Raw genomic sequence first — 24450 nt, 5'->3', positions numbered from 1 at the left:
GCAGCAGTGCAGAAAACTATAGAAGAAATAACACTACTACGGCTCGGGGCCCAGTGCACGCTACGGCACATATTCATCGAAGTGCAATGAATCCCCTGAGATCAAAAACTGCAAATAAATTTTAGTTTCTGCGTTACAGGCCAAGCCGGTGGAAATGCCAAAGCAAATTGTTGTATCCAATCCAAGGGGTTAATCTGTGTTCTATCATTTTTAAATACTTTAAATTTTCTCACGTACAGAAAGTGCTTATAATCAAAATTATCGTCTCTGAATGTCTGAACATGTTCAGGATTGTATGATAATCTGTTTGTTTGTGACTGTTCGGAATCTAAGTCCCGTACTCTCTGTAAATTACCTAAATTATACTGGCTGTGTGAGTGTGACAAATGTTCAGGACGGCCGGCCGTCGTGGTCGAGCGGTTCTAGGGGCTTCAGTCCGGAACTGCGCGACTGCTACGGTCGCAGGTTCGAATCCTGCCTCGGGCATGGATGTGTGTGATGTCCTTAAGTTAGTTAGGTTTAACTAGTTCTAAGTTCTAGGGGACTGATGATCTCAGCTGTTACGTCCCATAGTGCTCAGAGCCATTTGAACCATTTTTTTGTTCAGGATGTGGCATATGCTGTGACGTGTTAGAGCCTGAAACATTTTTCATTTCTGTCACTTCTTGCTGCAAAGATGACAATTTTCTACGTAGTATATTATTGGACGAACCTATCTCACTGATTGTCTGCTGTATGTTTTGAAATTTGGGTGTTTGATTGAACGATATTGGTATCGTATCATCTGATTTGGTATCATTGTTATTTTCTATAACGTCAATACGACTGGACAATACATCAATTTTTTCAGTCAGTGCTTTTACTTGATCATCATTTTTAGTGTCAGAAGCATTAATTAGTTTTTGCATTTTACGTGTGGTTTTGTTTAATTTCTTAACGTCTGCGTTAATGGCATCTGGATCATGTACTAATTCTAATTGTTCAAGCCTGTTGGTCACTGTCTGAAAGTGTACTTTGTATTTATTTTCCAAAGTCTGAATATCAGTGTCTGTTTTTGTTTTTAGGTCGGATATTTCACCACGAAATTCAGTGTTCAAGTGTTTGATAGTACTAATTTCGTCTGATACTGTCGCAATGTTGGTGTCTACGTATGTTTTTGCTTTCGCAAACAACTTGCGCTTGTCTTCCTGTCTCCGTACAGTAATTGTTTCCATGAATTGTTTCTTTACTTTGTTCTGTTCCTGTATGAATTTACGGTAATGCGTTTCACTATTTGTAGGTGGTGATTAAAACGTTCGGCAATTTGGCTGTTTTGTTGTTGACATTTCTTATTGACTTTCGCGTGAAAGTTCTGCTGACATTAGGTTAAACTCGTCGCGTAACTGTGTTGCGTTTTCTGAACATTGCTTAGCGACTGCACTAATTTCATCTCTAAGTAATTTAGTTGTGGCTGCATGTGTATTACGTAATTCTTGTGCGACGGATCTAATTTCTTCGCTACTATTCCTAGCACAAGCTTTAATTTCCTCACGTAATTGTTCTTTGGTATCATGACATTGCACGGCAACAGCTGTAATCTGTTCGCTAAGTTGTTTGTAACTGTTGTCTTGTTTTTCATAAAGGTGTCTATAACTGTTGTTTTGTTTTTCGTTCAGTTGTTTGAAATTGTTGGCTTGTTTTTCATTCGACTGTTTGAGATTTTCATTAAGTTGTTTGTTCGATTCATTAAGTTCCAGCAAAGGTGCTATAACTTGATCCAAGCCAAAATTGGCGACTGTATTCTCTGTTCTGTGTGATGGTGTACCTGCATTTGTCTCGTTTTGTGTAACCATTTGGCCATTGTCTGATTCACGAAAAGGTTTGCTAATTGGAAGTACACTGTTGGTCACTACCTCGGAATCCAATAAATCCGACGTATTTTGACTACATTGTTCATTTTCGTTAGAAACATTTATCTGTTCACTGTGTAAATTTTGCAAATCAGGTGTAGCAAACTTGGCAGCGTTCATTGTATCGGAACGTGCCGCGTCACCAATTGTCGTTAAATTAAATGTGGACATAATTGAATTAGTTTGTTCATCATTTGGATTAAAATAATTACTGGTGGTTGGCACGAACTGATTATCAGCAATTGAAAGATCATCATAATGTCACTGAATGTCGCTGGTATTATGAGCCAAATTATTTAAGTCGGCTTTTTCACTCATTACGCATCGCGATGTACTGTTAGCAGTTTTTCGTGGCATTTCACAACTCAAAGGTAGGCACAAAATCAAAGACAAAACAAAACGGAACAAATACAATAACAACAAAGAGCAATAAATTGCCGATGATCTGTGAAAGAAGGAGTGACAAATTAGTAAATGCGTTGCGCCAGATGCAGACTACATTTAACATTTGGTAAATAAGAGCAGGTATATAACTATTTGCCAGAAATTCACAAAAAATACGATCCTGGCTGGTTGTCGACAGATGTTACCTCTCAACAGTGAAAATATGTATATCATTCACATTTAGCGTAACCTCCCAACAGTTTATTTTTCAGTAACCTGTAAATAATAACGTGACTATCCTCTCAATAAAAATGTGACTCATATGTAACCTTTCAATAATTAACTGACTGTGAATCTAAACTGGTAAATTTGGACGTCAGCAGTGATGTGTCGTGGCTCTGAAAGATCATACTGAATAAATTGAAAATTCTTACCTCAATGAAGTCGCCGGATACCGCGCATATATCTGCTCCTATAAGAAATTTTTCTGGCACAGCCCAGTGCAATGCTGGCCGCTAGATTTGTCATGAATAAAAAGAAACAACTGATTTTTCCTTACGTTAATCGGGATGACCATGAATTGCAGAAATTAGTAAATTCTTTAAATTCAGGTGAATGATTGTCAAAGAGTTAATATTATAAAAAGGATTATTATTAAAAAAATTATAACAGTTACATGGGACTTGATATAAGAATAGTACAGATTTTGTTGAAACTACATATGCGCGTGGCTGCTTTTACCTTATATTACATCGCTCAGGCACCGCCATCGCTCCCCACGACCAGCCCAGCCAACTCCATACACACGACTGCAAGCTACTACTTACTCCTACTGACACCGCTCTTACTGCAGCCAACACTGCTCTCTGGTCTGAGATTCTCTTATAGCTTACATATCGCAGGCAGCGTGTGAGCAATCCATCGAAATGACATCTGCTCGAGTGCGCCAGCAATGAATTCCTTAGTCATGGACCTCTTACAGTATCGATGTCGGTCGGTGAGGCCCGGCACGAAGTCGGGATTCCAAAGCATCTGTAACCTCCCCACAGAAATTTCAATGACAATATTTATTAGTAATGGAGCCAGAGCTAAGTGTAAGTTCCCCAGAGAAATTTAATGACAAAGACAATTAAATAAAAATTAGCTATCTGACCCAAGTATAAGTTTCTCATAAAATGAAAGTCAATTCAGTGATAATAAAATCTCAGTGACAATGAAAATGCAAATAGACCGAAATGTCAGTCTTTGGCCCTGTGCAAAAATCAGAATAAATTTCTTACCTTAGTATAACTGCATGTGAAATATCTGCTCTTATTCTGCGCCACAGCTTGGAGGAAATGCATCGCAATAATTAATTTTTTTTTTTGAAGTAAACTGAAACTTTTGTTTGAAGGAAATGGAAGGAAATCGAATGATTCTTTTGTTAGAAATTGCTTTGAAATAAAAATTATTATTGGGGGCGATTCTTACACAAATTAGTTACAGTTAATTTACATCATTAGCTGAGCGCAATGCTGCTTAATAATATACCTTGTCCTGAATCTCGACCATTGCGGTGCCGACGCCCGCCGACTGCTTTGGGCTACCACTACTGACAGACTGCTCTTCGCTACTACTGCCGACAGACTCCTGTTCGCTACTGCTACCGGCAGACTCCTGTTCGCTACTGCTACCGGCAGACTCCTGTTCGCTACTGTACTGCTACAGCGCTATCGCGCTACAGCACGCAACAGAGCTGAACATGCTCTCTGGTCAGAGATTTTTACCATGCCTCACCATCGCTGCCATCGAGTACATACGCCTTTCATAACCCTCCACTGGGGGGGCAAAAATTTGGCAGCGATGGTGAGTCATTTGGACTTGCCATCGTAACAAATTTTTTTTGTTTTTTAACTAATTAACTTTTACAATTTACAAAATATTCACTTGTAGTACAAAATGTGAGTACAAAACATATTAGCAAATCAGAAAAATGTATATACAGATTATTTGACAGATAACAAAGTGCACACGCACTGTAAGATTCTGTAGCATTTTCAGAACAAATAAATAGAATGGCAAAATAGCATGTTGACAAGTGATATGAGTGCACATGCACTGCAGTTCAGAACATATCAGCATATGGCGAAATGTATATACAATGAGTAACAAATGACATAAAACATATCACGAAATCATAAAAGGTATACAGAATAAGCACAAATCATATTGAAAAATGAGAAAAGTGCACAGGCACTGAAGTTCAGTAAAAAACATATTAACACATAAGTGCACATGCACTGATATCTTTTGAACATTTTCATAACAAATAAACGCAAGTGTTAAAAAAAATCATCAAATCACAAAAAGTATATACAATATAGATGACAAGAGTGCACACATACTGCACTTCAGAACAAATCGAAAAAAATGTCTTTAGCATTTTCACAATAAATAAACATATTGGCAAAAAATCATGTCGACAGGTGACATAAGTGTACTTGCACTGGAGTTCAACAAATCGAAAAGAAATGTATAGGCCATGAACATAAATGATGTTAGCTAAAATGATTTTCACTATTAGGATAGGAAAGGAAAGGATTGCATCATGGTTGTAGCACTTTAATTTGCATACAGCTGCACTGAAAGTCCATATCTTTCCACAGAATCACAACACCAAGTGATACAATCTGCAGTTCAGAAGCATTTATCAACGTATCAAGACACTGAAACGTCGTAGTAATATTCCATGCTATCATTTGGCAGTACACCAGGTACACCAAACAGTGGGACCATAATAACGTCTTCATCGCTTACGGTGGTGGACAGCATGTCGTGTCAACACCACGCTCTTAAGAGGCACATCAACGTAGAATTAGTGCAAAAACCAAATATAGTGCTCCATGATAATGAGGATGGACAAGACAATGGATGTTACAATAATTTCAGGTAGTTAGGTCAGAAGGTGAAGGACATTAACTAACACACAAGTCTTGATTAGTGATTACATAAGTAGTTTGCGGCATCCATAGTCTGGTTATTGAACATTTCTGTACCATGTATTTTAGTATTACAGAATAATGTTCATAAAATTAAATTATTGCCATCAGGGTAGTCGTATTACAATAAACAGCGGCAATCTTTGTCCAGTTACAAACCATGTTTAGTATGACAGAATAATGTTCATCAGAAGTCTTAATTACATTAATTAATGGCACTCAGTGGCCATTTACTAAAATCATTATTGAAAACAAGAGCTAATTAATGGCATAATTAATAACATAATTTATATAGTTACATTAATTATTGGCACTCAGTGGCCAGCAAGTATTGAATAGTATAAACATTGTTCATCATTCAGTATTATTCAGATCATTAAGAAGTCATTATAAAAAATCAGTTAATTACAATCATAGCATTAATAATCATGGGCATTATAAGTAGTCTCATTACAATAAACAGTGGCAATTATTAGCCAGTTACAAAGCATTATATTTTTTTATATATTTTTTTTTGTATCATTAAGAAGTCATTATTCAAGTGACATACTATTCAGAGCTGATCAGTATTATTCAGAATTATCATTAACTAGTGACATTATATGAGACTGGTAATACATTTTTTTTTTTTTGTGCTAGCAATGCATTGCTTTGGGTAATTATAAGGGAAAGCAATAAGAAATAAGGGAAAAATTGCTTCTAGGTTGTTCCTATAAATGAAAAATGTGTAACGTCATTCGTCAGCTGTGCCAAGGTTGTGACACAAGGTAGTATATGTGATCACATGTGTAAATGATATACACAAATGGGTAAAAAAATTGGAAGTATTAGAACAGGTATAATAAGTAACAAGTTTAGTAAGTATCATGAAAAGCTTCTCCTGGACAAAATACAAAATGGACTATTGAGCTGAAAGAAGAAACGCAGACTATGCTGAAAAGTAGTGAACTTCGAATTAACAGGTAGTGAAATGTGTATAAAAAATGTGTTCCATAGCTGTCCTTTCTAAAACCTTCAGTTCATCCTACTACACAATATAACACCTGCTGTCAAAGCAAACTGCAACAAATACTTAAATAACTACATAGCATAAATACATAAACTTCAACATCATCCTCATCTGTAAAGAAAAAAACTTCATTATCCATATTATCATAACTTCATTATCGTCATCACCTGTAAAGAAAAACTTCATTATCCATATTAGTATATTCTTCATCATTATTCATCATCAGCATTCATTATCATCTGCAAAGATCACTTCATTATTCATCACACAACTATTCCTTATCTCTAGCATATTTCATCACTTAAAACTAAGATGTGTAGTTCTGTCTGACAGCTTGCATCAATCGCCTTGTATTCTGAAAGAAAAGATTAGTTAAGACTGCTATTCTGCGATGTGTATAGTATATTCTTGTTAATGCTTGTTAATTCTGATCCATTTACTCGTCCTCATAAGGTTTTTGTATCTTCTTTCATCTATTCCGTAGTTGAAATTCCCATTTCTGTTTAAATTTATTTCCTTTACGCATCATTTCTTTCTGAAACTGATGAACAAAGATTAATGTCTTGCATTTAAATCATATACCCATTAAATAATGACTGGTTAATGGTGACACAATTAAGCATACAGCATAACATGACAGAAAACGTAATATGTCAAAAGCATAGACAGTGTTCAAAGGCAAAAAGTGTACAGAGAATATCATAATGCAGCAGCAAAAAGCAAAAAAAAAAAAAAAAAGGAAAATGTAAAACAGTCACGATGTTGAGATATCATAGGGCAAAAAATGTCAAAATCAACTGGTGTGTTATACCTTAGCTATTTCATAATGTATACAAACAAAACAGGAAAACAGTCATACATATATAAGAAAGGCAAAATGTGACGTTCGTTGTGTTCAGCTTGTATGTAGTTTAGTTAATAGAGGCGAGAATTACAGACTTTAATGGAGAAAAAAATGTAACGAAATTAACTTGTCATTAGATAACATTGCATAATTATTCATAAAATACGTAAGTGTCTCTGAAAAAAATGTGCACAGTCAGATATGTAACGACAAGAAAAGCGACCTGCTAACCTTACCTTGCCGGGCACTTGCCAAGAAAAAAATACGATAGTCATCAATAATTAGTCACATAAATATAATTGCATAAGTGGTCATAAAAATGTGTAAGTTCATCTGGAAAATATGCACGGTCTGATGTGTAACGACAAGAAGAGCGACCTGCTAACCTTACCTTGCCGGGCACTTGCCAAGAAAAATTACGATAATCATAAAAATGTGTAAGTTCATCTGGAAAATATGCACGGTCTGATGTATAACGACAAGAAGAGCGACCTGCTAACCTTACCTAGCCGGGCACTTGCCAAGAAAAAATACGATAATCATCAATAAGTAGTCATGTGAATATAATTGCAGAAATGTTCATAAAAATTAGCAAATAGCATTACGGCGTGATAAATCATAAAGTATGTTCACTCAATAAAGGGTTTTATGTTTGACCAATGGTGGTTGCCTTTCGATTTCCTGGTTCTCAGAGTTTCGACGTGTGCAACATTGGGGTGAGGAATGCTGCGAATCCGATATGGACCTGCGTACAGAAGTTCAAATTTACTGCACTTACCTTTTAATTTGCTGGATAAATAGTGTGTACGTACTAATATCTTCTGTCCAACGTGAAAGTCTCGGCGTCTACAAACCTGTTTTTGCTGTCTTCTCCGGCGCTCTGCGGCACGTTTGATGTTGTTCAGCGCAATGTCAATGATTTCGTGGTGTCTTAGTCGACGACAAGTAGGGAAGTTTACTAATTCTTTAATTTTGTTTGGTGGATCAACGTTTTTCAGTATAACAGACGGAGATAGCATAGTGGATTCATTTGGAATGGAATTAATTACATCTTGGAATGAGTGTATGTGTGTGTCCCAATTAACATGTCTTTTGTTGCAGTATATTCTACACAGTTTACCAATTTCTTTCATTAATCGTTCACAGGGGTTCGAAGAAGCATGGTACTTGGATATATAGATCGGAGAAATGTTTCTAGCTCGTAACATGCGTGTCCATATAGCAGAACGAAATTGTGATCCATTGTCAGAAATTACTTTCTTCACATGCCCTACATGAAATAGAAAATGTTTTACAAATGCTTTCGAAACAGTTTTAGCAGTAGCTTTGCGTAACGGAGTGATAGTAACAAATTTTGAAGTGAGTTCAACAGCGACAAAGCTGTAGCAAAAACCTCTATTAGTTCTCGGAATTTGACCAAAAATGTCTACTGCGGCCATATGTCTTAATTTAACAGGTACAATGGGGTATAATGGAGGAATATGTGAAGTGGTGTGAAACTTAGCTTTCTGGCAAATTTTACATGACGCTAAAACTCGTCGTATACGTTTTTCCATGTTTGTAAAATAACAGTTCTGTCTCAGTATAAGAAAACATTTTCTGGCTCCGTAATGTGCGTAGCTTAAATGCGTGTACCAAATTAATTTATTAACCAGTTCGTCAGGAATGCATAATAACCAATTGTTGCTGTCAGGATGAGAGCGGCGAAACAGAATGTCATTGCGTACAGTGTAGTGGTTCCTAATCGTAACATTATTCTTATTTTGCCAGAGGTGTTTAATTTCTTTCCACACATTGTCTTTGCTTTGTTCTCGTGCTATTTCCTGTAATGACGATGAAATAAAATTTTCAAATGCAACTTGCTGAATGTGCATAATGCTGAAATTTGCTTTGCAGAAGTTGTTTGCTACGTCTTGCTGATTGTTGCTGAGAGAACGCGATAGTGCGTCTGCTATAACATTTTGTGTGCCGGGAATGTGGACAATCGTAAAATTAAATTCCTGTAAATAAAGTTTCCATCTGCTTAATCTGTCATGAGTGAATTTAGCCGAAGGTAAAAATTGTATAGCTCTGTGATCTGTGTAAACGGTCGTGTGTCTTCCATAAAAAAAAGCCTAAATCTCGTAAAAGCCCATACAACACATAATGTTTCCAATTCTGTGACGGAATAATTTCATTCAGCAGGTGACAAAATGCGGCTTGCAAATGCGATGTTTTTAATTACTTTAGAACCATCTTCTTCAATTTCCTGAAAAATGTGTACGCCTAAAGCTGTGTTGGAACTGTCGGTGGCAATGGAAAAATTTCTGGTAAGATCTGGGTGCGATAAAAGTGGTGCATTCAACAAAGCATATTTCAAATAACATTCTCGTGAACAAAATTCTGCGTGTCAATAAGTATTGCTTACGTTACTGGAATAGGCTACCTGTACTGTGTCTGGTAAAATTCTGTCGTACGTGCTGTTATTTACGGGACGATGCTGTGGTATTTTGACTATTTAAACTGCTCTGTTATTTCTTACTGACATGTTACGCTATAGATGACACCTATTGTCTGTTTCATTCATGATTATATGTTGTTGCTGACATTCTTGCTGCTGAAAAGATCGACTGTAATGAAATGTACGCTGAAAATTGTGCTCGTTAATTTTACGTCTGTCATAATAGTCACTTCTATACGGCGCATTGCGATACGAGTCGAAATAGTGTGTTTTCTGTACGTAGTTATTTCTCTGCAGTGCGTTACTATTTATTGTAGCTGGGACTATACGTGCACGCGGCGAAACATTAAAGCTTGGTTGACTTTGTGCATTACATTGTTGGTTAGGTATTCTAACCGGTTGACTTTCATGCTGCTGTGGTGGAAAACGTCTATTGTTACTAAAAAATGCGTTTGCTGTTAATTTTACACATACTGATGATTACGATTTTTATCTGTTATCAAAATTCTCGTGGTTCTCATTTTTGGAGTGCCTAATGAAAATTGTCACATTCGGTAAAATTTTGTCTTATCGGGTTCTCATTACTCATTATTCTTAATTCTAGGAAGAGCAATAGTTAAAGAGCTGTTTTGATAGATATAAAGGATAGTAGAAGAGAAGGCAGCAGTGCAGAAAACTAAAGATGAAACAGCACTACTACAGCTCGGGGCCCTATGCTCGCTACGGCACATATTCATTAAAGCGTAATGAATCCCCTGAGGTCGTTTACGTGCTACAAATAAATTTCAGCTTTTGTGTTACAGGCAATGTCGGTAAAAATTCAGAAATAAATTGCTGTCTCAATGCTAATTGTTGTTTCTTCATTACAGGCAATGCTGATGAAAATACAATGGCATATTGTCGTTTCAGGTTCAAAGTTTGTTTCTCTATTACAGGTAATAGCGGTGAATGTACAAAAATAAATTGTCGTGTACAGTGCAAATCGTGTATCTGTGCTCTGTCATTATTAAATTCCTTAGATTTTTTTACCAAAGCAAATTGCTCATAATCTACGTTCTCGTCACTGAATTTGAGAACACGTTCAGGTTTGTGTGAAAATCTGTTTGTCTGTGTCATTTCGGATTTCAAGTTGCGTAATTTCTCAGATTTTAAGTCGCGTGACTTTTCGGATTTTAAGTCGGGTAATTGCTGTAAATTGTTCAAACTATACGCGCTCCGCAACTCTGACAAATGCTCGCAACGTGGCGGATTCTGTGACGTATTGGTGACTGAAATAGTTGTTAATTCTGTTACTTTAATACTTTCGTCAATTTGGTTGTTCTGACGTTCACTTTTATTATTGACTTCCGTATTCAGAGTGTGTGAAACTTCCACTGACTCTAAATTAAACTCGTCGCGTATCTGTACTGCGTTTTTAGGGCATTGTTCATTGACTGCATTAATTTAGTGTATCTGTGTTGCGTTTGCTGAACATTGTTCAGTGACTGCATTAATCTCGTCTTTATGTGATTCTGTTGTGCCTACACGTGTGCTACTTAATTCTTGTGCAACAGTGCCAACTTCTGCATTACTGTTATTAGCACAAGTCTTAGTATCCACACGTAATTGTCTTGTATTAGCATAATATTGCGCGGCAATGGCTTCAATCTGTTCATTAATCTGTTCATTCCGTTCATTAAGTTGTTTTATTTTTTTATTAATGTTGTCTTGTTCTTCATTCGATTGTTTATAACTTTCGTTAATTAGTTTATGTTCTTTGAGATCGTTTTCCAGTTTTTCATTCATTAGTCGTAATACTGCCAAAATTTGATCCAATTTAACATTCTCTACTCTATTATTAGTGCTGTTTGATTTCGCACCTGCAACTGTCCCATTTTGTGCGACCATTTGGTCATTCTGTAATTTACAAAAACGTTTGTCACTCGAACGTACACTGTCAGTCATTATTTCGGAATTAAATGAATCTGTCGTACTTTCGCTACACTGACCATTTTCATTCGAAAAAATTGTCTGTACGTTACTTGAATTTACCAGACCGGGTGTGTTAAGCTGGGCAGCGCTCATTCCAACAGAACGCCCCGCGTCATCAATTGTCGTCAAATTAACAGAGGAGACAATTGAGTTCGTTTGTTCATCAGTAAGATAATAATCGTCATTAGAGGTTGGAACGCACTGATTGTCGGTGAACGCAGGATTGTCATCATTACACTGCGTGTTACAATTACTATCGGTGAAGTTGCTTAAGTCGGTAATTTCATTCATTATACTTCGCGATACACTATTCATAGTCTTTCGCGGCATTTTTACAATAGTCAAAATTATTCACAAAATAAATAGGCACAATGCAAAAACAACACACAAATACAACAGAGCAACGAATTACCGATGATCTGAGGAAAGAAAGTCACAAATTAGTAAAAGCGTTGCGCCAATTCTAATTATTTCTAAGCAAATAAGAGCAGATATCTGACTGTTTTTTTCAAAAGATTCACACGAAATACGATCCTGGACTGGGTGTCGCCAAGTGTAACCTCCCCACAGAAATTTCAATGACAATATTTATTAGTAATGGAGCCAGAGCTAAGTGTAAGCTCCCCAGAGAAATTTAATGACAAAGACAATTAAATAAAAATTAGCTATCTGACCCAAGTATAAGTTTCTCATAAAATGAAAGTCAATTCAGTGATAATAAAATCTCAGTGACAATGAAAATGCAAATAGACCGAAATGTCAGTCTTTGGCCCTGTGCAAAAATCAGAATAAATTTCTTACCTTAGTATAACTGCATGTGAAATATCTGCTCTTATTCTGCGCCACAGCTTGGAGGAAATGCATCGCAATAATTAATTTTTTTTTTGAAGTAAACTGAAACTTTTGTTTGAAGGAAATGGAAGGAAATCGAATGATTCTTTTGTTAGAAATTGCTTTGAAATAAAAATTATTATTGGGGGCGATTCTTACACAAATTAGTTACAGTTAATTTACATCATTAGCTGAGCGCAATGCTGCTTAATAATATACCTTGTCCTGAATCTCGACCATTGCGGTGCCGACTCCCGCCGACTGCTCTGGGCTACCACTACTGACAGACTGCTCTTCGCTACTACTGCCGGCAGACTCCTGTTCGCTACTGCTACCGGCAGACTCCTGTTCGCTACTGTACTGCTACAGCGCTATGGCGCTACAGCACGCAACAGAGCTGAACATGCTCTCTGGTCAGAGATTTTTACCATGCCTCACCATCGCTGCCATCGAGTACATACGCCTTTCACATCCCAAAGGTGTTTTATAGGATTCAGGTCAGGACTCTATGTAGGTCAGTCCATTACAGGGATGTTATTGTCGTGTAACTACTCCGCCATAGGCCGTACATTATGAACAGGTGCTCAATCGTCTTGAAAGATGCAATCGCTATAACCGAATTGCTCTTCAACAGTGGGAAGCAAGAAGGGGCTTAAACCATTAATGTAGGCCTGTGCTGTGATAGTGCCACGCAAAACAACAATGGGTGCAGGCCCCCTTCATGAAAAACACGACCACACCATAACACCACCGCCTCCGAATTTTACTCTTGACACTAGACTCGTTGGCAGATGACGTTCACCGGGAATTCGCCATACCCATACCCTGCCATCGGATCGCCACATTGTGTACCGTGATTCGTCACTCCACACAACGTTTTTTCACTGTTCAATCCAATGTTAACGCACCTTACACGAAGCAAGGCGTCGTTTGGCGTTTACTGGCATGATGTGTGGCTTCTGAGCAGCCGCTCGACCATGAAATCCAAGTCTTCTCACCTCCCGCCTAACCGTCATAGTACTTGCAGTGGATGCTGATGCAGTTTGGAATTCCTGTGTGATGATCTGGATAGATGTCTGCCTATTACACATTAGGACCCTCTTCAACTGTCGACGGTCTCTGTCAGTCAACAGACGAGGTCGGCCTGTACGCTTTTGTGCTGTACTTGTCCCTTCACGTTCCCACTTCATTATCACATCTGAAACAGTGGACCTAGGGATGTTTAAGAGTGTGGAACTCTCGTGTACAGATGTATGACACAAGTGACACCCAATCACCTGACCACGCTCGAAGTCCGTGAGTTCCGCGGAGCGCCCCATTCTGCTCTCTCACGATGTCTAATGACTACTCAGGTCGCTGACATGGAGTACCTGGCAGTAGGTGGCAGCACAATGCACCTAATATGAAAAACGTGTTTTTGGGGTGTCCGGATACTTTTGATGACAAAGTTTATATTTATTTGTTCTGAAAGTGTAACTTGAGTTTCTGCAGCAAATGATTACATGACACAGTGATTGTAAAACTGCAGAAGAAGCTAGTTTTGTGATATTTAATTCTCCCAATATTAAAAGCTTAAATTTTCATGTCTGGGGTTAACACAACAGCGTAACTGATGCTGATGATGGTAGGTACAAGAAAGGTGGCAACATAACTGGTTTCTCCACAAAATATTGTTTGTATGACTTACTGCTGTTTCATTCAGTGAGCGAACGCACGTTCAATAGCTTCCTTTGAAACTTTTCTGTTGGAGCCTCCACTGTAGAAGGAGTGGTTTGGCAGTGACATACACACATAAAGGGTGAATGCAATGTTTGTGTTGCATACTTTGGTCGCTACCATTTTTCTTCGAGAGAACCCTCGACCCGCTACAAAAAAGGCTTCATAATAAGTAATTTCTCAGTTTAACGCAATATGGAATGAGTACCAATCTTATTGATCGGACGCAGCAAACTCATGAAATAACGACGTCTAACGTATCCTTTACGGTTCTACGAAAAGAAAATGCTCTTCAAATAAAATGAAATTTTATGAAGCTAATTAAATTTCTATGCTATTATTGGTTCTGGAAATGAAACCTACTAACGGAATATATCAGAAAGTACTTGAAATTTCATTAAAAACCAAATGTTTGCTGCAGTCTCATATTGGAAGCTTGCAGCTCACAGGAACAGAGAACAAAAATCTAACATTTTTGTTCCACTGCAAACTGTAAAAACAAAATGAAAATAAAAGTTCAGCGAGACTGAAAACTCATCTCATTTAACAACAGACACATTTCCTACACAAAGTTATGTCTATTGGCGAGTTTTCACAAATGAATTAAAATAAAATTTGAATAGTAATGAGGCAGCCATCATCTAGACTGCGGCAGCTAAAAATGAGACTCAGAGGAAAGGTGGAGCACAGTGAACCGCTTATTTAAAAGTTAAGCGTCAAAGTGATCATATTTTCGGGTTTTCCCAGCTCGCAGTCTTCTACACCCTGATAACAAGAAAAGTGTAAACATTTAATTCATTAATCTTTCTATGTATATTTATTTACGAAATTTTGGAAATTTGTGGTACGTTCCTGTGGGACCAAACAGCTAAGGTCACCGGTTCCTAGGCTTACACGCTATGTGGCGTTCGCTGTGTTATTCAGTGGTAAATGAAAATGATAATCTTATTTTATTACATTGAGTAATTACTAAATAAATTTTCTCCCGGCTAAAGATTTGGTCAAGTTGCTAAAGAACTCCAAGTTAACGTCGTGTTGAAGTGTTGTCTGTAAGTTGTGTGTCACTAAATCACAGTTCATACAGCAGATTCTATACAACTATGGATTATGATGGAAACAGTTATCTTCAGCAAAATGATCATTAAAACCCCCGAATATCAGCCGCGCACAACACTGACGTATGTTACCTGAAAAAATATTCTTCGCAACTCGTGCGTAATTAATTTCGGCTCCAAACATCAGCTAGAAAAGTTTGTTATAACGATCGTGCTATGAGCAATGTTTTTAAAGAACCAATCTGATTCGAATTATTTTCATTAAAATGAGTTCGGAACCACCGGTGCACGTTTATTTTTACGTTCGGCATTTATGTCTGCAGAGTTACGTAATTTGAATTTGCCGCTGAGATAATTGTTAAGATGGCGGCAGACAATTGATAGAGACTTTCTATTATTAGAGCAAATAGGTAAGTATTTGAAATGCTTATTAAACTCTATAAACTCTACCTTCGTATTGTGCACTATTTAGACTTCTTCAAGCAAACATTTGATTTGTTTCTAAGGAAAACACAGACAAAAACGCGATACAAATCGCTATCATCAATGGCTTCGCTTGTTGCAGCGGAAAGAAATAATTAACACAGATAATGCTTACTGAGAGAGGAATTAAAGTTACAAATAATTATTCACTCATATTTATAATAATAATGCACTCTATTTTCAAGTAATAATTAACAAATAATTACAATTTCTTAACAGACCTGAGTTTGATATGCGTCCGCAACCTACAAAAGCCAACCAACAAAAGGTAAAAACAAAGGAAGACAAACGCAGATCATAAAAGGAATTTACAATTATCATTGTCTTTGTATGATACACATCTATATGTCCAATTACATCATAGAATATTATATAAATAATTAATATTTATCATCGTTTTCACTTTTTTTTATATGTCGTATAGATAATGTTTGTAACTGTTACAGGCATAATTTCCTCCCGTCGCACTGCAGCTAAAATTTATCTCGTGGATGTTACAGCTACTTAATCTAACTTAAACTAACTTAGGCTAAGGACAACACACACACAGCCATGCCCGAGGAAAGACTCGAACCTCCGACGGGGGTAGCCGCGCGAACCGCACGGCTACCCTGCGCGGCTTTTTATTTATGATATTCTGTCTTTATAGAAACATCTGATTGGACACACAATCCGAGTACTTCTTAAACAGTTTCCAAAAAAAAAATATCTTGGCGTCATTATGGGGCAATTGTGACCGCAAGATAGTGCTGTCTAGGTTTTCAGTTGAAATTGTGTCCTCTTGCAGCGGTATACATTTTACGAAACTAAAAATATACAGACGTTTCAGTATTTGGTTTCGCTCTACCCTGCAATAAAAAAATTCTTTATTGCTATCCACATTTCACCTTCATTAATGCATTATACGTGATCAACGAATTTCTTCTACGTTTACTTTACTGTTTGCTCGTTGTACATACTGAATAACAAAAAAAAAATTCTTTATTGCTATCCACATTTCACCTTCATTAATGCATTATACGTGATCAACGAATTTCTTCTACGTTTACTTTACTGTTTGCTCGTTGTACATACTGAATAACATGGGGTTTAGATTGCTACCCTGTCTCATTTTCTTCTCAATTATTGACTCGGTTTCACGTCTTTCATCTGTTATAACTGCAGTCCGATTTCTGTACAAAATGTATATAGTCTTCTCTGCCTGTTTTTATCCCTGTTACCTTCAAAATTTCGAAGAGCGTCTTACATAAACATTGCCAAAATCATTCTATAAACATAAACGTAGGTTTACTTTTTCTCAACATAGCTTCTAATGCAAGCCATAAGGCCAATATTGCCTCGCATATTCCTCCATTTCTCCACAACCAGAACTGATTGATCTTCCCATGGTAGAAATCTACCAGTCTTTTCGTTCTTCTGTAAATAATTCGTGTGAGGAAAAAACAGCCATGACTTAGTAAAGTGATGGTTCGATAATACTGACACCTCCAGCACCTTCCTTTTTGGTAATTAGATTTATTACATTCTTCCTAAATATCGCAGGGTATTTCGCTTGTCTCTTGTATCATGCAAATCAGTTGGAACACATTTGTGCTGCGTCGTTAATGGAAGCTATTGACTTGTGGTTCTGCAGAAGAACACTGAACTTTACATCGGTATGTACGAAAACTAACGAATAAGGTGCTGAATCGAATTGGGGAGAAAACAGATTTATGGCACAACCTTAGAGGGATGGTTGGTGGTACACAACCTGAAACATCAAAGAACAGTACTGGAGGGAAATGGGTGGGATTAAAATTCTATAGGGAGACCAAGCTTACATACAGTACCCCAGTTCAGGTGGATGTAGATTACCGTGGGTAGGGACACATGAAAAGGGCTTGTACAGGATGCACTGCATCCATACACTGCAAACCACTGTGAAAGGTATGGTGGAGAGTACTTCCCACTTTTTGGATATTAGAGCTATTTCCTTTCGTATGGAACACAGGAAGAATCTACACCTACATACATTCTCCGCAATCCACCATACTGTGCGTGGCGGAGGGTACCCCGTACCACAACTAGCATCTTCTCTCCCTGTTCCACTCCCAAACACAACGAGGGAAAAATGACTGCCTATATGCCTCTGTACGAGCCCTAGTCTCTCTTTTCTTATCTTTGTGGTCTTTCCGCGAAATATAAGTTGGCGGCAGAAAAATTGTACTGCAGTCAGCCTCAAATTCCGGTTCTCTAAATTTCCTCAGTAGCGATTCACGAAAAGAACGCCTCCTTTCCTCCAGAGACTTCCACCCGAGTTCCTGAAGCATTTCCGTAACACTCGTGTGATGATCAAACCTACCAGTAACAAATGTAGCAGCCCGCCTCTGAATTGCTTCTATGTCCTTCCTCAATCCGAACTGGTAGGGATCCCAAACGCTCGAACAGTACTCAAGAATAGGTCGTATTAGTGTTTTATATGCGGTCTCCTTTACAGATGAACCACATCTTCCCAAAATTCTACCAATGAACCGAAGACGACTATCCGCCTTCCCCACAACTGCCATTACTTGCTTGTCCTACTTCATATCGCTCTGCAATGTTACGCCCAAATATTTAATCGACGTGACTGTGTCAAGCACTACACTACTAGTGGAGTATTCAAACATTACGGGATTCTTTTTCCTATTCATCTGCATTAATTTACATTTATCTATATTTAGAGTTAGCTGCCAATCACAAATCCTGTCCAAGTCATCTTGTATCCTCCTACAGTCACTCAACGACGACACCTTCCCGTACACCACAGCACCATCAGCAAACAGCCGCACATTGCTATCCACCCTATCCAAAAGATCATTTATGTAGATAGAAAACAGCAGCGGACCCACCACACTTCCATGGGGCACTCCAGATGATCGCTTAAACGCCTCTATGCGCTCTGTAATTAATCTAATCTTGTCCTCTAGCACCATACGTGGCTCGTGCCTTGGAGGTTGTAGTATACTTCTAGATTAATTATTTGAAGTACGCTTTCTCTGGATGTTTCGCTTCTATCTTTAAGTCTGTGTTAGTTCAGATTTTACAGTGTTTTCATAACATTCTCCCGCCAGTCAACCAAGCCCCTGCTCTTCTTTGTATTCCTTCAATATCCTTCAGTTGCTCTGTTTGGTAGGGGTCCACTACACTTGAACAATATCCTAGGGTGGACACAACGAGTGTTTCGCAAGCAATCTTCTACGTAGACTTAGTGACTTTCCATAATATCCTACCACGGAGGTGAGGTCTTTCACCCGACCGAACCTGTGTGAATGTTCTGTTTCGTACCCCGACAAATTGTTATATCCAAATGTTTGCATGAGTTGGCGGATAACAGATGTCACTCGTTGGTACTGTAGTCATATGGTGCTACGTTTTCTCGTTTTGCGATGTTCACAGATTTACATTTATGAACATTTAAAACAAGTTGCCAGTCTTTGTACCACATGCAGACTTACCAAAATACAACTGAAAATTTGTACGGCACTTTGCAGACAGTACTTAATGATAGATAATCGCTTCCTCTGCGAAAAGTGTGTTGTTGGTATTAAAATTGTGTACAAGCATAGAGGGCTGCATCAAACAAATCCATGGACTGTAAATAACAACAACAACAACAACAACAACAGCAATAATAACGCAAACAATAATCTGCTTCTTCGAGGCCGAAAGCTTAAGTAGTATGTTTGTTCCAACACCATCTCTTTTTCAGACGTCCTGCGCCTCTTCTTTCTGAGGGCTTATACTTGTTTCCAACTACAGTGCCTTTTCCATCCATCCACTTGAGGTGTTGTCTCCATTCTTCCGTGTATTTGAATTATAAAGACCCATTTCTGCCCAAATGACATCGTTTTCTATGTGGTCCCTCCTTAAGTAACCTTTGACAGTTCTTAAAAATCTCATTCCTGCTGAGTGTATGCTATTTTTTTTCTTTTTCTCCCTATACCCGATTCGCTGTCATAAAGTAGCAAAGGCACTGCCACTGTTTTATACAGTATCAGTTTTGTGGATTTTCTATGTTCATTTCATAGCTTAGTTTACAGTAGCACAAACGTGTCGACATTTGTTGATTTTCTTTTCTGTGTCATCGTCTGTGTCTGGATACAGACTTACGTCAAAGCCTAAATAACTGGAGACTTGCCCAAATATCTCGTTTTCGACTTCAATCTTAGATCGAATAGGGAATTTTCGGTAGTGGGTAATAGCTTTGGTTTTTTGTTCCCAACTCATACAAATTGTGCACAGAGAGTTTTCAGCCTGCGACTCTATTTTGTAACACAGTTACATCACCTGCAAACACAGCCATCGTGAACTGCGTTCTTCCAGTTTTATATGAGGACTTCAGTAAAGATGTTACAGTCGGTGACATACTACATCCCTGTCCGACAGCTTGATTTATTATTATTTTATCTGTTTTTTGTGTTTATGATTATTTTGATGTCTTCATAAAAGCTTCCGATTACCTGCGTAAGATGCATGGGATATCCTCGCTTGTTTGTTATTGCCCATGGCTTGTTTCTGACGATCCATTCAAAGCCTTTTTCCGAAGTCACTGAAAGCAATATGTCTTTCTAAACCGAGTTCCCTTCGTTTTTCTAAAATTCCCTTCATGGTAAAAATATCAGTGCTCGAGCATCCCTTCGTAAACGCACTCTACTGTTCTTCCAAACACACGCCTGTTACTACTTTCAAGCGACTGTTTATTATTTTTGAGCAATCTATGCCGGCCGGGGTGGCCGAGCGGTTCTAGGCGCTACAGTCTGGAGCCGCGAGACCGGTACGGTCGCAAGTTCGAAGCCTGCTTCGGGCATGGAAGTGTGTGATGTCCTTAGGTTAGTTAGGTTTAAGTAGTTCTAAGTTCTAGGGGACTGATGACCTTAGAAGTTAAGTCCCATAGTGCTCAGAGCCGTTTGAACCATTTTTGGGCAATCTTTGTAAACTAGATCTGTGAGGCTTATACGTCTGTAACTGCCGCATGCGTGTCTTTGGCTTTGGCTCTTTGCAAAAGAAAAGAAAATCACTTCTTTTGCAGTCATCTCAGATTTAATAAATTCGCCAGCATTCATTAAATAAATAAAATAGGTTTAGTTCTCTCAGCGTCCCTCCACACATAGTAAGTTCAGCATTTCTTCCATATGGGTCACAGCTTTTGCGATTTTTTAAACGTTCCATAACATTTTGAACCTTATCTAAGATTAGTAAATCTACAGTCTCGTTAAAATATGGTGTCCGGTAATTTGTATTTATTGCAGCCGTTTCAAAATACCATAAATTCTCATTAATGCCCTATTCAAACAATAATGGACTGAGAGTACTAAGTGCTAGTAGAGAACATCGTAAACGAAACTGTTACAGCTCTTAGGTTCTGAAATTATGCTGTAGTCGTAAAAAGTGGATACTGCCTAATGCTTACATGTAATTCTTTGAACTGCTTATGTGCTTAATATTTTAGCAATAACATGTGTTAATTTAGATATCTTAATTTTGTTAATGAGGGAGAAGCGTACCATGGAAACGGTTTACTCGAATACGTTTCTACGAAGAGCTGGTACATAGTGGAACAGGGCTCGCTGGCAAAGCCTAACGACAAGCAGCTTGGCAGCTTACTGGAGAACAAGTGCGAAGAGCGTCGTCGAGGTAATGGAAATTGGCTGTAATTACTTACGCCTCCCCTGTGGGCGGGGTGAAGTTGCGTTAGCCCTAGCCCGGGCGCGCACGCACGGGCGCTAGCGCAAGGAAGGCGCTAACCCGCGCTGCCCTCGGGGTTGTGACTTGATTACCGGAGTCAAGGGACGCCCCAGGGCCCTCGGCAGACAGGACGCCATTGTTGTACGACAAGCGCGAGGAACAGTGCGTGGCCACACAAAGGCGCCAGGCCCCGGGCGCCAGCCTCCTCCCAGAGAGCTCCGATCTGATAAGGGAGACGAGGGGCGAGGTGCAATCTATATACGCACCTTGCTGGAGACCATCCAGTGTGAGGTTCCTACAGAGTTACTCTTCCTACACCGGAGCAGTCTGTGCTTTATGGTGGCTTAATGAGCTTCTCATGAGAGATGCGACCAGTGTTGTGCACAAAGGAATACTTCATCTGGTGAACTATTATTCGTGTTTGTTCAAAGTGGCCCAAGTCTTTCAACTTACAGTTGGGGAGACAGTATGTAACACCATGATCTATAGGGAGTAGTTGTTCAGAGTAATTAATGATGTGAATTGTAAAGTGTTTTCTCTTTACTGCTTAGCATCATTGATTTACTGTAAGGAAAGAGGGTTATACGTAATACAGGGTGATATAAAAAGAATACCACAACTTTAAAAATGTGTATTTAATGAAAGAAACATAATATAACCTTCTGTTATACATCATTACAAAGAGTATTTAAAAAGGGTTTTTTTTCACTCAAAAACAAGTTCAGTGAAGTTCAATATGGCCCCCTCCAGACACTCGAGCAATATCAACCCGATACTCCAACTCGTTCCACACTCTCTGTAGCATATCAGGCGTAACAGTTTGGATAGCTGCTGTTATTTCTCGTTTCAAATCATCAATGGTGGCTGGGAGAGGTGGCCGAAACACCATATCCTTAACATACCCCCATAAGAAAAAATCGCAGGGGGTAAGATCAGGGCTTCTTGGAGGCCAGTGATGAAGTGCTCTGTCACGGGCTGCCTGGCGGCCGATCCATCGCCTCGGGTAGTTGACGTTCAGGTAGTTTCATAACTAACCTTTTTCGTAGGACTCTCCATACAGTTGATTGTGGAATTTGCAGCTCTCTGCTAGCTCTGCGAGTCGATTTTCCTGGGCTGCGAACAAATGCTTGCTGGATGCGTGCTACATTTTCATCACTCGTTCTCGGCCGTCCAGAACTTTTCCCTTTGCACAAACACCCATTCTCTGTAAACTGTTTATACCAAAGTTTAATACACCACCTATCAGGAGGTTTAACACCATACTTCGTTTGAAATGCACGCTGAACAACTGTCGTCGATTCACTTCTGCCGTACTCAATAACACAAAAAGCTTTCTGTTGAGCGGTAGCCATCTTAGCATCAACTGACGCTGACGCCTAGTCAACAGCGCCTCAAGCGAACAAATGTACAACTAAATGAAACTTTATAGCTCCCTTAATTCGCCGAAAGATAGTGCTTAGCTCTGCCTTTTGTCGTTGCAGAATTTTAAATTCCTAAAGTTGTGGTATTCTTTTTCAATCACCCTGTATGTTTTGGAGGATTGTAACTGTGTATTTAAATAATGAGACTTTCTAAAATAGGTTCATGTAAAGAAAATAATAATGTAAAAATCTAGTTCATACTTAGGAACTTGCATTGTATAATGAAAAAGACATAGTACTCCCCCTCCGCAACGGAAGCGAGTTGGCGTGCGCCAAAAGGTGGAATTGGCGCTCATTCTGGGTGACAAGCGAGAGAGCACAGTAAGGAGTCAGTAGCCAGCAGCCGATGAGTGAACAGCGCAGGTGCCGAGCGAGGCATCCATTCCCTAATATGAGATGGAATGGTCACGGATGTAATTGCGGTTGTAAAATGGTGCTCTCGCATTGGAAATGGCTCTAAGAATGGTATTCACGCCGCCAAGAAGAATTTAATAGAGCATATTTTTTGCCAAAGGAGAGACTAGGTAGCCGCCACGTGCTCACCACCACTATTGCGCCACAACTTCATCAGATCCAAGAGGTTAGAACTGTATGACAGTATGAACCACAGTATTTGTGTGAATTAATTTGCAGTGATGATGATGAAGTCCCATACTCCTTGACAGAGCGTAGGGGATGGCGCGGGAGACTAACACCGCTGTACTGGGCCAGGTCCTAGTGGAGGTGGTTTGCCATTGCCTTCCTCCGACCGCAATGGGGACGAATGATGATGATGAAGACGACACAACGACACCCAGTCATCTCGCGGCAGGTGAAAATCCCTGACCCGCCGGGCATCGAACCCGGGACCCCATGCTCGGGAAGCGAGAACACTACCGCGTGACCACGAGCTGTGGACAATCTGCAATAATAATGCAAATAATACTAAACTTTGTAAACAGTAGATTTCAGCTATCAGTCGTCCTTTTTAAATTTTATTGGCAAATCTAGATTACAGCTAGAAACTAGTCATTCTCAAAGCACTATCATTTTTGATCAATGCATGTAACGCCTGTTGGTCGGGATTCATCCACAGTTCAAGGGAGGCACTAATTATTGAATCTATGAAAATCTCTAATGTGTTCTGGTTTGCTTCCATTTTACAAGTATCAGTGTTTTTAAAGTTTAGTTGCATAAAAAGTTGCCAGTGAAAATCACTTGCTTCACAAGTGCTTTTACAAAGCGCTTGGTTTTGATGCTATTCAAAGTGTAACTTTTCCTTAAAGCCATTTATGAAGCTGTAGAGAGTATTGCCAATGCAAATTGTTTTAAAGCTTTGCAAGGTAAATGATATTAAGTGAGGAATTAATTAAGCTGGTATCATAATGTAAACTATTTTCTAAAAAGTGTGTATAGTTTGCTTTTAGAAAGAGGGGATAGTTTGTGCCCCCCCCCCCCCATTCCATCCTTTTACATTAGGAAGAAACCAAACTCAATAGTTGTTCTCTAGTTAAAGAAACAGGAAGAGACTATTTCAAAGAGCATATATAAAAGGTATGTGTATAGTGCTACCTTGTTGCATTTGAGATGTGTTTTGGTGTGTTAGTCTAACTTGAACTTTTGTCAGGTGCTATATAGTCCTGTGTATGCCTCTGAGAACAATTTATGTGTTACATTATTCAAAAGTAGGACTGGAGATTGTGGTTAACAGGGATAAAGTTTCTGTTCATTTCTGTGATTGCTT

The sequence above is a fragment of the Schistocerca nitens genome, chromosome 7, assembly GCF_023898315.1.
Source record: "Schistocerca nitens isolate TAMUIC-IGC-003100 chromosome 7, iqSchNite1.1, whole genome shotgun sequence".
Taxonomy (NCBI): Eukaryota; Metazoa; Arthropoda; class Insecta; order Orthoptera; family Acrididae; genus Schistocerca; species Schistocerca nitens.
The sequence above is the reverse complement of the archived record's forward strand: the minus strand, read 5'-3'. Positions refer to the sequence as shown.